This window comes from Leptinotarsa decemlineata, unplaced genomic scaffold (genome assembly GCF_025532065.1).
Source record: "Leptinotarsa decemlineata unplaced genomic scaffold, Ldec_3_MD MMD2_tig00026358_RagTag_RagTag, whole genome shotgun sequence".
In the NCBI taxonomy this organism is placed as follows: domain Eukaryota; kingdom Metazoa; phylum Arthropoda; class Insecta; order Coleoptera; family Chrysomelidae; genus Leptinotarsa; species Leptinotarsa decemlineata.
Window position 1 is genome coordinate 4,017,770 of NW_027412703.1, and position 15,083 is coordinate 4,032,852.

Here is a 15,083-nt window from a genome sequence, read left to right on the forward strand (position 1 = left end):
GAAAATTTGACATTGATGTGTGACACTGTATATACTTCATACGATCCTGCGATAAAAGTAAAGTTCATAAAAACTCATCAATTTATTAATTATGATTTTTTATAACTACTGCAAAATAAAATATTTAAAAATTGTTGATAATTTTTTTTTCAATTGATATTTAGCTATGTCTGTTTTCACTTCAAACAATGGCAGTTATTAATATAGGATATGGATTTTTCACGTAATTTGTTTATTAAATTGTTTAAAACAAATTGAGGTCAATATTTTTGAATTTTTTTTTTGCTATTTTGAGATAATCATGATTTAAAAAAAATGTTTTCGTAATTTTAATTTTTAATTGCTTAAAATCGATTTTTTTAAATTTCGATTGTTTGAATGATTAGTTAGGAAATAATTTTGCTTGTAAAAATCATATTTTACACTTTTAAATAGTTTGGCGAAAAAAATTTATATTTATTATTCAATTGTTAATTACTTTAACAATTTGTTATAAACAAATATTAACCAACCTTTTTTTTTTTCTGAAGCAGAAAAAAATTATAAAACAGCTATATATAAAAAAGTGTAATGAATTTTTATTTATTATAATACTTTCTAGTATCATACGATACGATGAACATTTTTTATGGCACTTTTTTCTATATAGCTGTTTTAATAATTTTTTTCTGCTTCAGAAAAAAAAAACGTTGGTCAATATTTGTTCATAACAAATTTTTGAACTAATAAACAATCAAATGATAAATGAAAAAAATGTTTTGCCAAACTATTTAAAAGTGTAAATTATGATTTTTAAAAGCAAAATTATTTCTTAAATAATTATTTAAACAATCGAAATATATAATTTTAAAAAATTTAATTTTAAAAAATTAAAAAGTGAAATTAGTAAAAAAAAATTTTTAATCATAATTGTCTCTATACAAAATAGCAAAAAAAATTGTTTCAAAAATATTGAATTCTCTATTTGGTTGAACAATTCAATAAACAAATTACGTGAAAAATTCATATCCTATGTTAATAACTGCCATTGTTCAATGTGAAAACAGATGTAGCTAAATATCGATTGAAATGAAGAAATTTCATTTTGCAATAGTTATAAAAAATCATAATTAACAAATTAATGAATTTTTATGAACTCTTATCGCAGGATCGTATGAAGTATATATATCAAAAGGGCTCCACGAAGTTTAAAATTTATAGGCCAATTATTTATACCTTTTATCCTATTATTTATGCCAACGGAGATTGGGAAAAATTTGTTAGTTAACAATTGAATAACTTGTTGAAGAATGGTGATGAAACTTGTTATTTTTGGGACTCGATTCATTCAAGTGTAAAGAAGTTACTAGATTTTTTTCAAAATTTTAAAATGGCATTTTATGTTATAAAAAAATTATTTCTTTTGATAAACTCTCTTTAGCGGCAGCGCGCGCATTTTCACATTCAAATTGAAATTATTAATAATGGATATAGAGTTTCGGGAGTCGGGACTTTTTTATCGGAAATTTCCTCCTCTTTAACAACCTTTTTCAAAATTTCTAAAATATTAATATATTTTGAGTTATCAACGAAAAACTAAATACCATTGTTTTCAATCTTATTTTATTAATAACAATTGCAATTTTTTACCTGCATCAAAATCCTTCAAAAACATTTTTCTAGAGCTGATTCCGAATCGAATGAGCTATCGCTCATATTTTCAGAACTTTTATCTCTATTTTTCATGTTTTTGAAATTGTTGATTAGACTATTTATACAATAGGTATAATGGACAACACATAAAGATGGAGCCCAAACTGTGTTCACTGATGCTCAAGAAAAGGTTATTCTTAAATTAGCAGCAAAGTGTGGCGAATGGAGGTTTCCTCTAGATCTGTTTGATTTGCGTATGTTCGCTAGGGCTGGTTTAGACCGAACGGTACGAATAGTTGCAAAATTTTCCAATACCAAATGTGCCGGGTATTGACTGGGCCTACTCGGTTTTACGACGTCATCAGGATTCTTACAGTCAGCGTGTTATAACTAATATAAAGAGAACTCGAGTTGGAGTCTTCAAACAATATATAGAACAATATTTGAAACATTTGGAAAGTGTTGTTGAAAACGTGCCTAGTAGTAATATTTTCAACTATGATAAGTCAAATTTAAGTGACGACCCCGGCAAGAAACGCTATATATATATCGACGAGGAGTCAAATACCCAGAAAAAATAATAAACTGTAAATGATGTTTCATTACCATCTTATGTCATATTTAAGAGCACACATCTATATTACGCTTGGGAAAGAGAGAGGGCCGTGTGGCTTACCCTGTTGCGATGAGCCTTGTTGCTCAAGAAGAACTAGATATAACCGAACAGGAAGTGGCTAGATTGACAGCTCAACATTCCAAGATTGGTTTATGACATGTTTTTTGCCACACGCGAAAAGACTAAATGGGCGTAAAGTGTTCATTGGGGACAATTTGTCCTCTCATACTTGTATCGATGAAGATGTTTTACGACTATGGTTCCAAAAGATGCATTTCCGAATCTACTCAACAAGACACTAATAAGAATGGATAAAATGGAACCAGAAAAAAATAAAAACACTGGTGTGGTACCCCGTTGAATATTGAATATTGTCGTTCAACCCTGACCAAGTATACAAGCGCTTACCATCTAGTAACGTTGAGGCTGAAACTGAGAGCATTATGACCGAATTATTAAGAACTCAAATATTTGGAGACTCCTCCCATACTGTAAAATGAAAGAAAAGGTTAAATATTGCTCCTGGAAAGAGAATTTCTACAGTGGATTCATTAGACGACCCTTCGCCAAGTCTAGAAAAAAAGCGGAAGGTAAAGAAAACTAATCAGACAACTGACCCACCACTTGAAGAAAACATATCTGATGACAATGAAACGTTTAAAGAAGAGGAAAACGAAAAAGAACATGGAGAGGAAGAAGATAATAGATTGAGCGAAGGTCGTTATGTATTGGTAACATATAATTCTCAGCCAAGAAAAAAACATATTATTACGTATGTTACATTAACGAAACAACTCCGCTAGTAATTACCGGCTTAAAATCGTGCCAAAATAAAAAACTTCAGATTAATTAAAGACGACATTTCTGAAATTGAACACGCTTTTGTTACATACCTGTCTATGCCTACCTTTCAACTGTTGAAAAAAGTTAAACGTGAAAGTTGCAGGCAATATATGAAGTTGTACAACTTTTCCTGTTTTTCCACCTAACAAACTGAAAGTTCAGTAGTTTTTTTTTAATCACAGACAAAAAAATACCTCACCTTTGTGTTGAAAACAGTTTTCTGTGAATAGAAATCTGCCAAAAGCTTTTAATATTCCTTGTATCATATTCAGAAGACTATTGAAAGATTTTCTGTATATAAAAATCTATTTGTGATAGTTACCTTTCCTACACTGTAACTGGGCCATGGTCTGTAGAGTTTGTAAACAAATAAATAAATGAATAGATATAAGTGTAAACGGTGACTTTTATGTTACTTGATTGACCAAAAAATACCACTGATACAAAGATATAGATTGATGTCATGGTCAATCTATTATAGAACTTGAAAATCTGCCTGATAGTATGTATGTTCTGATGACGTTATCCAATGTTTTTTTGTAGGACAAAACGGAGGAGGCCAAAAAAGCGAAAAAGGAAGAAAATGGCGCGAATTCAGAGGGTGAGGAGTTAGAAGAAGAAGAGGAGGAAGAAGGTATTGAGGAAGAGGAAGATACGGGGGAAGAAGATATTCCTGAAGGGGAGGATGATGAAATAGAAGGAGAAGGTATGAGATTTTTGTTTTGTGTGTCACCTGTAGAGATATGCACCAGCTTGAGTAAATCTGCTTTTTTGTTTGTTGGAAAAAAGAGCTATATTTTCTTTTGTTTTCATGTTAAATTGATTTTCTGGAAATGCAGGAAAACGCTATCCACATAAGTTGCCTAACCTCAAATATTATATTGTATATATGACCATATGCCAAAGAACATTCATTAGTTCTTTCTTGTGCAGATATAATTTTATCTGAAGGATAAAATTATATCTGCACATGAAATCAATGTGAATGAGGTTTAGAGCTTAATTTTTTTTCAAATGTTGATTTTAAATGAAATTATAACTAAAACATTATTTTTGTCTATATCAAAGTCACCCCAAGTGTTTTAAACAGCTTTATTAAAAAAAATTGCGAACAAATTTCAATTTTTCATTTCATGTTCCTTTTGGGGTTACTTCCAAATGACATGAAAATAAGCATGGTGATCAAAGTAACCCCAATCAATGTATAAATTAGGAATGTTTTCAGTTAATTATCGGGTAGAAGACAAAAAAACCGACATTATGTTTTCTTATCGTATTTTTCTGCCAATTTATACAAAAGATACTGTATTCAAAATATAAAAATTCATCAAAACCCCATTTTATTATTAAAGCGTGTCTGAAGAGTCCCTTCAATTATCTCAACATATAAAACGTGCAAGACCCGGTATGTTTATCATGTTGAAGCTCGTAAGTTACGATTTAGATTGTTCAATCCTGCAGAAACCGATACGATAGTTCCAGCTCATTTACTGCTTTGATTGAAGTGCACTGAAATACACACACGTATATGCACGGTTCTGCTAGTTTGCCATAATTTAACATTTCCACTGAGATTAGTTCAATCTATTCAGAACATATGATGGAACGAGGCTGACGAAGTATTATAATCTATAATCGCATGATAATTATGATGATATGCAACAGTGTCAGACAATAAATTTGTTTCAAAATCAACTACCTAGAGCAAACACATCAGACACAATTTACAATCAAGTAATATTGAGAGACCGGTCAAATACTGAATTAGTGATTATTCTAGTCGAAATATTACATACAGTGTGACCATTTTTAATGGAAACAACCCCCTAAAATTTGAAGTTGTAAACCGATTTTAATAATTTTTTTTTGAAATGTCAAGTACTAAAAGGTCTACCTTGGGACAAAATTTGAAATGTTTATCAAAGTTTCAGAGCATACTGCAATATTTTTTCTTAGTCGAAAATCGAGATTTTTCATTAGCGATTTTTTTATTGAAAAAATCACTATGCCACTGGATTCAGAGTGTCTCTAAACATATGTGACCAAAATTTCATCAAGCCCAAATTTTTTGAATACGGTCTAAATTGTATCTCAGAGTTTCCCATTTTCAAGCTGTAACTTTTTACTTCTTCCCTGATGCTATCACTCCAAAAAATGATAGATACTGATTTGTTTGGATTGATTTTCAACATATGGTCAGTGGACACAAATAGAATCGTATTCAAATCAAAATTTATATCGGTTACTGCTTGAAGATTTGAAAGATAATAATATTCGAGAGTTGGCATAAAGGTGATATTTACAAGACTTCATCTTCTTGATAAATGTGGAAGTATAGAAGGTATAGAAAAGTGGGCCTAAAATGCTGCCTTGGGGTACTCATGTTTTAACTTCTGTAAATAGAAGAAATATCATGGATCTGTACTTTTTGTAATCTATTATCTAGATAAGTTGATATCAACACCACTGATGCATCACCGAAAAATGTGATCTAGCACAAAGTATTTTATGATTGATGGTGTCAAATGCTTTTGAATAATCCAACAGAATCAAAATGGTGGCTTCATTTTTTTATCTATAGCTTTAATTATGTCATCTACGATCTCTAATGTGTGTGACTGTTTATGTGGCAAAATATTGTAACTATTAATGAAATTGCCCATTTAATTTTCCATTGCTATCTGTATAATTTTGGAACATGTCGGGAGAATACTTATTGACCTCAATTCATTAAAATTTTGTGGTTGACTATTTTTTTGGTAGGGGTATAATTTTTGCACATTTCCATGCATCAGGAAAATAACTTTAAATATAAAATTATAATAATTAACAAGTTCGCACATGTTTCGACTTCTGAGGATTGTCGTTCCAGCTTGTTAACGAAAAAACAAAATTCAACAGAGTATGTGCGTCGCGAGCTGCGCCGCCGTTGAGTCTGTGATGACTATCCCCAGTGTATTATACAGGGCGCATCTTAATAACATGCTAATATCTGAGAAGGTTATTTTTGTGTTGGAGAATGACATTTCTTATGTATGTCATGAAGGTTTCGATTTTTGAACTATGAGGTGATGAATACAGATGAGGAATACAGCAAATAAATTGCTTCAATCGAAAATCACTGACATGAAAACTAGCCAAGTTGACTTGGGTGTCACACCAATAGGTGGTTCCACTTATGTCTCGCTTGCGTTAACGCAGTTATTTTTATCAAGTACTTTTCTTGGTTATTCTCATTTTAGTTTCAATCGAAGACCGCCTGCCCGGTACTGACGATGCCCAATAGGCTGAAATAGCTATCTACCGGTGGCTCTTAAATTGAAATCATATGGGAGTGATCAGAATGCTACTCATCTATTTATCTTTTGATTTTCATGGAATTATTTTCCAGCAGCTTGACTGCATTAACCTTTCTCGATGTCATATCATTTCTAGAAACATGTGGATTCGTTTTCCGATGGCATTCCAGGATAGCTTCCCAAATTTCTACTACCACAGTTGTCGGTTGATTGGTCAAACCACCAACACCTAACCAGCAAGCACGTAATATTTTTTTTTTCATGTGAAACGTGGCTCAAAAATTATGATACTAATTTTGTGTATGTACATTATTAGTATCAATATTTATTCCTACAAAAGTAAGAATTGGCTTATGGTAACTATAATATATGTACAAAATAATCAATAAAAGATTTTATTAATAGATAACCTTTCCTTACTTATTATTATACATGAAATTTATGTAATAACCTGAGCTTTCCCTAAGTTAAAAAATTTCGATTCGAATAGTTCAACTTAGATTATTTTAAGTTATCACTTCTGTCGAGAGTCCCGAGACGCACACATGTTTTTATGTATTTTCTTAATTTCATGAAAAAGAGAGAATGAGATTCTCAGATCGAAATTTGCTAAACACATACTATATAAATAGTGGTATTGAAAGTCACTCACCTTCACCATTTCTATCGTCAAACTGGACAAGATACTGAAAAAAAAATTCTATTGAAAAATTCATGGAAATCACAGATAACAAAAGTATGATAAAACAGAAAAAAATCTTGTTAACTCTCAGCAAGTGTCTTTAGGTTTACCCTGAGAGGGACGACAGGAGGATAAGGGAAATACTTTCTGTCAATTCACTGAGAAGTTACCCTCTTTTTGCATTTCTAGACCTGAAACCTTGGAATAGTTGACACGAAGTTGGTGACATCTATATTTTATGATTCGAACATCAACCTCAGGAAAAAACCTTGTTTATTGCCATAACAAACCATAGTCGCGAATATTTGCGTATTAATTTATTGTAATATTCACTTACACAAATATAATATTTCATTATGATGTAAAGCTGTTTCAAAAGTTTTGTCCGTTTTGATGTCATGGGTTTTTGTAGCTCAACATCTTAGTTGTGGTATTCACTGTGTCATGGTATTTACTGATCTATAGAGAATTTGGTACACTATACATTGATGCTGTTCAATTTTTCCCAAATTTCAATATTTTGCTTCTTTTCAGACGTTGGTTTACGAAATTTCGTTGCGGAGATTTTAGCCTCGAAGATAAGTCCCGAAGTGGCCGACGTACAGTAATCCAGGATGAGCATTTGAGGACCCTGGTGGAGACTGACCCTTTAAAAACGGTGCGTGGGATGCCGAAAAAAATCGGATCGTCACGTGTGATGAACAGTGGATCCTCTACGACAATAGAAGACGTTTAGGACGGTGGTTGGACACCGATTTGTCACTCAGGCACTCGGTTTACACAGTACGGTTTACCAGTCGAGTTGTATTTTATCTTCTTTCCAAACCTTGTTGATTATTGACAGTAAAATTTTGTTGTCTTTTTGTCCCATAAGTTTCAGCATTTCCGCTGTGATTTTGTCATTTCCATTTTTAAAGTTTCTTATTGTTCTATTTAGCTCTTCAATTCGTATCAGATCCTCTGTCATTGTTTGTATATCTGTTTCTTTCTAATTCGGATTTAGTTTTGAACATTTCTTGAAAATATTCTTTCCATCTATTAAGTATGTCTTTGTGTTCTGTTTTCGTCAGTTTTACTCTTGATAGCTAATACTGTTCTCGAAGATTTCAGTGTTGAATGAAATAGTTTTTGGTTGCCTTTGCTTTCATCTTTTCTCCAAATTCAGTCTGTCTCTTTTTTGGATGCCATCACCATTATCTTTTTTTCGTATCTTTTTCTATACGCATCACATTTTTTTGTCATCTTATTAGCTAGGTAATCTTTCCGTGCTATCTTCTTCAGTTTCGTTTGTAATTTTATATCGGCAGTCCACCAAGCAGTACATTTTTTGTTGCTGTTCTTTATATTCATCCAATAGATGTTCTTCGCTATTGAACATATTCCACATCTGGTTAAAAGTATTACATTCCTGTATTTTACCTTGTGTCTCTAGATTTTTGCATACTACTTTTTCGAATCTATCTGCGATTTCTTTATTTCTTAGTTTATATGTTTTCACGGTTCCAGTTTTACTATTTTGATGTATCTTGTCAACGTATAACTTTTTTTTTCATCTATATGTTTTCTCTGATTTTTCTGATTTTGGTCAAGACCATGTAGTAATCGCTGCTCATATTCTACAAAGGACCATTGAATCTTATTCTTCTTTCAAATAAACAACAAATCAATAAAAATAGCCTGCCTAGTGGCGACAATCAAAATTTATATCCACCACAGGTTAACACTTCAAATAAAGTAATAATGTCGCCACATAGCGAAATCAGTTAACAAAAACACAGAAACCTTTTGATCTTTCCGCCTGCGGACGGGATATGTCATTGTTGACAAAAACAGTCACCCACGACATCAAGTCTTCAAAATGTTTCCTATTTTAACCACTCAAGTTTTTGTTTTGTCGAACTCGACACAATTTTTGTTTGGTTGTTTGGTGGAAATCCGCCATCATAGGGCGGATTTCCACCACCGGATTTATTCAGTGACCCAATTTTAATGACCAGTTTCGGAATAGAAATTGCAACAAACAATTGAACGAAAAACAAAAAAATAATAAAAAATTGAGAGATTCCAAGCCAAGTTACTTCCCGACATCTTGATTGTGGATACTAACAATCGAAACGTCGTGTTAGCATATGTATTTTGTAGAGTAGAGAGTTTTTTCATCCAGCCACTATCACAACAAATTCAGTCATATTTCACGGCGTTTCTCTTCGGGAGAACATCATCAACGTCTCGTCATACTGTCGAATATGGAAAATATTGAGAAGAGATATACATATTATTAAACGTATTCCGAAGGCTGAAAGGTTACTCTCTGCAATTACCCTCACAAAATTGATTAACGAATGTGTATCCAGGAATTCTGTCACTGCTTGGAAGAATTTGCTCATGTTTGCTTATAAAAGTTTTAGTATTCAGAGAACTAAAGATAATCGAAAAATTTCAATCACAACAATAGTGAAGAAAAATTTGAATAGTTTCAATAATAACATTACAAGATCGACTAATTGTTATGCCAAAATTTCTGATAAACATACAAATTATAATGACATCCTCAAAAAACAAGTACTCTCGAAAGTCTCTGACTGTGATATAACAGCAGCTGTTAGATTTCTCTGTTCTACTGATTTAATGCTGCAACATTAGAAGAATTACGAAGTAAACATCCTGCTTCTGAAAGTTTATACAATTCTGGACAATATACAACTTCTCATAGTCCTCTGGAAGTTACGAGCGTAGATGTTCTCAGAGCAGTGAGATCTTTTCGCACCGGTTCTTGTGGAGGTCTTGATTCATTGCGACCGTCCCATATTCAAGATATGCTAAGTTATAGTTCCGGTAGTTGTGGCGAACATCTTTTGAATTCTTTAACGAACCTTTGCAATATGCTTCTTTCTGGAAAGGTCAATCAAGACATACGTTCTATTTTATATGGTGCTTCTTTATGTGCGTTAAAGAAAAAGACTGGCAGTCTACGTCCTATAGCTGTTGGAAATTTTTATCGACGTTTAGTAGCGAAACTTGCTTGTTTCAATTTACGAGAAAGTCTTGGAAATCTATTTCGTCCCCAACAATTTGGATTCGGAACAAATGGTGGTTGCGAGACAGTAGCCCATGCTGCACGATGTTATATTAATCAAAATCCTAACCCAGTTGAAAAAGTTTTTCTGAAACTTGATTTTAAGAATGCATTCAATACTATAGACAGGGATTTTATGTTACATTCGGTGGCTAACGCCATACCAGACATATATCCTTTTATTGAACAATGTTACAGTGAACCTTCTTTCTTAATATTTGGTAACGAAATTATAATGTCCGAACAAGGAGTACAGCAGGGAGATCCACTTGGACCACTATTGTTCTGTCTTTCTATTCATCATATTATAACTAAAATATCCACTGAATTCAACGGCTGGTATCTGGATGATGGCTCAATTGGTGACAAAGCTCGATCAATTTAACCTAATAGCTCCTGGTATACGAGTGATTGAAAAACCCAATTGGTTTCTTCTTGGTGCCCCATTATCTGATGATGCCTTAAAATTTTGTTTGGAAGAAAAATTACAATCACTTCGTGTCATGTCAGGACGTTTATCTATTTTACCAACACATGTCGCATTCCATTTATTGAAGAATTCATTAGCCATTCCAAAATTATCGTATATTTTGAGGTGCATGACGATCAGGGATTACAAAATATCGATGACGAATTAAGAAGGATGCTGGAACTCATTACTAATAACCGTATCGAAGACAAAACTTGGTTACAGGCATCACTTCCAGTTTCTAGAGGAGGATTAGGAATTCGTTCAGCCACTTCACTCGCTTTGCCATCATTTCTGTCCTCATTTTGCAGTGTTTCCGATCTGATAGAAATTATCTTACAATACCCAAAGCCAATATCTGATTGTGTTTTTGATCGGGGAAAATCTCTTTGGGAATCTAGAACTGGCCAAACAATGAAAATTGAAGACATGAAAAACCAGAGAGCATGGAATAAACCATTACTAGATCAAGCAACTAGTATTTTACTGAAGACAGCTTCTGACACTTCAAAAAATAAGGCTCGTCTTCTCGCAGTAACTGTGAAAGAATCTGGTGCTTGGTTGAATGCTGTTCCTATAGCATCACTTGGGACTCTATTGGATGACGACTCTTTCAGACTTGCCATCGGATTTCGACTTGGTACACCACTGTGTGTTCAACACTTTTGTAAATGTGGTGCATTTGTGGATGAATCGGGTACTCATAGGTTGAGCTGCCGTTTTAGCGCTGGTCGTTTATCTCGCCATTATGCAATTAATGATCTAATCAAAAGGGCTTTAACTTCAGCAAAAATTCCTGCGGTTTTAGAACCCATAGGCACAAGTCGAGACGACGGAAAACGGCCGGATGGTATGACACTTGTTCCATGGAAAAATGGTAAATCTATCGTTTGGGACTTTACTTGTGTAGATACATTAGCAACTTGCCATCTCCCTGCTACTTCTGCGAAAGCCGGTGCTGCTGCTTCTTTAGGAGAAAGTTCCAAACTACGGAAATATCAGAATTTGGGAAATAATTATATCTTTCGCCCAATAGCTATTGAAACGTTTGGTGTTTTTGGCCCTGAAGCCTTATCTTTCATCAATGAAATTGGATGAAACCGATGAAACCCACCAATCAAGAGCCACATCTTTTCTCATTCAGAAAATTAGTATTGCCATCCAAAGAGGAAATGCAGCTTCGTTTTTCGGTACTCTCCCTGATTCCAAAAAACTTGATGAAATTTACTTGTTTCCTGAAAACCAATTTTATAAAGAAAAGAGAGGTGATAAGAAATCACTTTATGAAATTAAAATAAAAGCAAATGAAAAAAATACTTTATCTCAGCAAAATTCTCAGATGGGTTTCAAAGATATTTCGGATTGTTCAGTGATAAATTCTTCAGTCAAAACCTTTGGGTTAAATATTTAAAAAATATTGGTAACACCTGTTTCATGAACAGCGTAATTCAATGTTTATCAAATACGAGATGGTTATTGGAATATTTGAAAAAGGATGAATTCATGAAAGATATCAATACTAGTATTTCTAGTATGAAGGGTGCCTTAATAAAATCGTTTGCAGAAGTCATCAAGGAGTTGTGGTCAGAAGATTCATTTGATAAAGTAGTAAATACAGCCTCCTTAAAAAATCAGATTCAAAGTTTTGCTCCTCGATTCATGGGTAATTCCCATCGAGACGCCCAGGAGTTTCTCCGTTATCTTTCAGAAGGATTACATGAAGAGGTTAATATAATTAATGAGAAACCTAAACCAATCTTAACTGAGATTGACGAAAAATTGAGCGACAGCGGAAATGCACAAGAGTCATGGCTCACATATTTGAGGATGCATAACTCTAAGATTGTAGATAATTTCGTTGGCCAATTGAAATCCACGATGAAATGCACACACTGTGGATACTCTTCAGTAACATTTGATCCTTTCTGGGATTTGTCTCTCTCCATACCACAAAGAACCGACCAATTGAGTTTGTGGCAATGCTTAGATTATTTTACAAGAGAAGAAACTTTGGATGGAATTGAAAAACCGACATGTTCGAAATGCAAAGAAAGAAGAAAATGCATAAAGTCCCTATCAATCCACAAGTTTCCCTATATTTTAGAAATACATTTTAAAAGATTCTCTCCAACGGAAAGTAGAGGCAAATTGAATGATGTCATCGAATTTCCTCTAGAAGGATTGGATATGGACAATTTTGCAGGAGAAAATGTGGCTACTTGTTATAATCTATATGCACTTTTAAATCACAGTGGGACTACTAACAGAGGACATTATACAGCATACTGTAGACATCCGTATACTAGCGCGTGGCACAAATACAACGATTCACACGTGTCACCAATTTCACCAAAGTCGCTTGTGAGTGGAGAAGCATACGTCCTCTTTTATGTAAAGGATGGAACAAAATCGCGCCTTTAAGATAACCGAGGGAAAGTTTCTTTGTGCAATTATTATTTATTTTCTGTTAATTTCTTACATAGTAGAACTTAATATTGTGATTTTTTAATGAGTCAGTATATGTTTCTGTTGATATATATAAAAAAAATCATGAAATAATTCAAATTCATTAAAGCGAATACATAAATTGAAACATTTTCCAACGTCAACTTCAATATTCTGGAACAAATACACTCAGTATTCAGAATTCCGTCTTTCAATATTCCAAGTTCATAGACATCAAAAGTGATACGACCACAGGATATAGAAATATAAAACAATCCCCAAATAAGCAAACTTTGCACAGATTGCATACTGAGAATTTTACCTTGGTACAGTGACCGATTCAAAGTTGCAATGTTAGCGTATAAATCTTCATGAATATTGAGGGAGGTCAAGATGATAGAGAAACAGTATTGAGAAATTCATTCAGTATCTATTGATCTTCAGAAAAGATTCCAGCAATGCAGCACATCTCCTTTTCTTCGATCCTGCTGGTGTTTATTCCTGAAGTATTCACCCCGTTTCGTTACAATAAATATTTAATTAAGTTTTCAAATGAGTTCCTTCATTATTTGCATGAATGATGAATGAGTGAAACAGCGAATAAAATCCTCTCATTAATAATCCAAGCGAGTACTGAGTTGTGACAATACAATTCTCCATCACAGATGTCAAAAATCTGGCCATTTATCAACACCCATGTATTTGATGACTGGAAAAGTACAGTGAAATAAAATACAAGTGAAAATAGAACAAAGAATAAAAATGAAATAAAAAATTAAGAGATTCCAAGCCAATTTACTTTACAACGTTTCGATTGTTAGTATCCACAATCGCCTTCGGGTGATCAAATAACAACATTTCCGGGGAAAATTAACTCCATGAAAAGTAATTTGAAATACCAAACCAACCCCAAAATGACAAAGTGTTGTCGCATCTACACGATGCTCTGAACGAAATCGAACATTCTATCGAGCGATGGTTACCAATTTTCCACTGTAATGTACAGTTACCCGCCCTCCAACCAATTCCATTCTTTTTTTTCCATTCCATTTCTTTACCTTCCATTCCTACGAATGACTTTTCCGAATCAAGATTACGCTGAATTTGGCAATAGGAAGGCGATCTATTAAATTATAATAGCAATAGTCGGATTCCCTGTGAATCGTGAATCGTTGCGCATCAAATGCCACGCGATTCTCATTTCATCTCTGCAGGAGCGGAGTTTATTTCGTTTTGCAGATTCGAGGACAAAATCGAAGGAAACAAAAAAATCACAGAGATAAAATAGACTTGCATAATGTAGATCAATTATTCCTTTCAATTATATCTCAGAGAATGATATACCGTGTGGTCCTTCAAATGTGCAACAGAAGGGATTTAGCACGATAGTTCAATGATAAAAATAAACAATAGAGGATCACGTTTAAATTAGTTAATCTTGAATCGCACTTTCAAGTTTCTGACATCACGGGCAGAAAAATCCCGGCCTGAGAAAGAAAATGTTTGTTTGTTATCGACATTATTGCTTGATCTATTTGCGGGCAGATGACACTGTACGTAAAATACTTGATATAATTCGAACTCACTTTACATGTATTTCTTCATTTGAAAACAAGCATATTTTTTCATTATTATTTTATCACGTTTTCATCAGCTTCAACTGTATTAGCTTTTCTTTATAAATGCAGTATATTAACCAACTGTCAATTTAGTTTTCAGAAGACAAGAGGCACAAATGATGCAATCTTTTCCTTTCTTGAACATGTCTACACACATTTCAACAGTGGTGAGGTCGTAGCTACAGTATTTTGCGACTCCTCCAAAGCTTTTGATTGTGTAAATCATGAACTTCTTCTGCAAAAGTTGGACTACTATGGCTTCAGAGGAGTCTGTAATGACTGGTTCAGGTCTTACTTAAGTGAAAACAGTTGGTGAGATCAAACGAAAAACTATCACACACTAAGGATATTTTATGGGGTGTTCCACAAGGATCAGTACTAGGCCAGATTATTTTCCTTATA

The 15,083-nt window shown here is 33.4% G+C and overlaps 1 protein-coding gene across 2 annotated transcripts in view; it reads right to left on the minus strand.

Moving 5' to 3' along the window:
* The window catches only part of LOC111516143 (uncharacterized), a 752,250-nt gene that overhangs the window by 485,537 nt on the left and 251,630 nt on the right, over positions 1-15,083 (minus strand). Inside the window, exon 2 of one of the 2 annotated variants that reach the window (XM_074184848.1) lies at positions 7,043-7,076. The exons of the other annotated variant lie outside the window; for it this stretch is intronic. The gene's annotated coding sequence lies outside the window, so the exon portion shown is untranslated. The remainder of the gene's footprint in view (positions 1-7,042; positions 7,077-15,083) is intronic. 2 annotated transcript variants of the gene reach the window in all.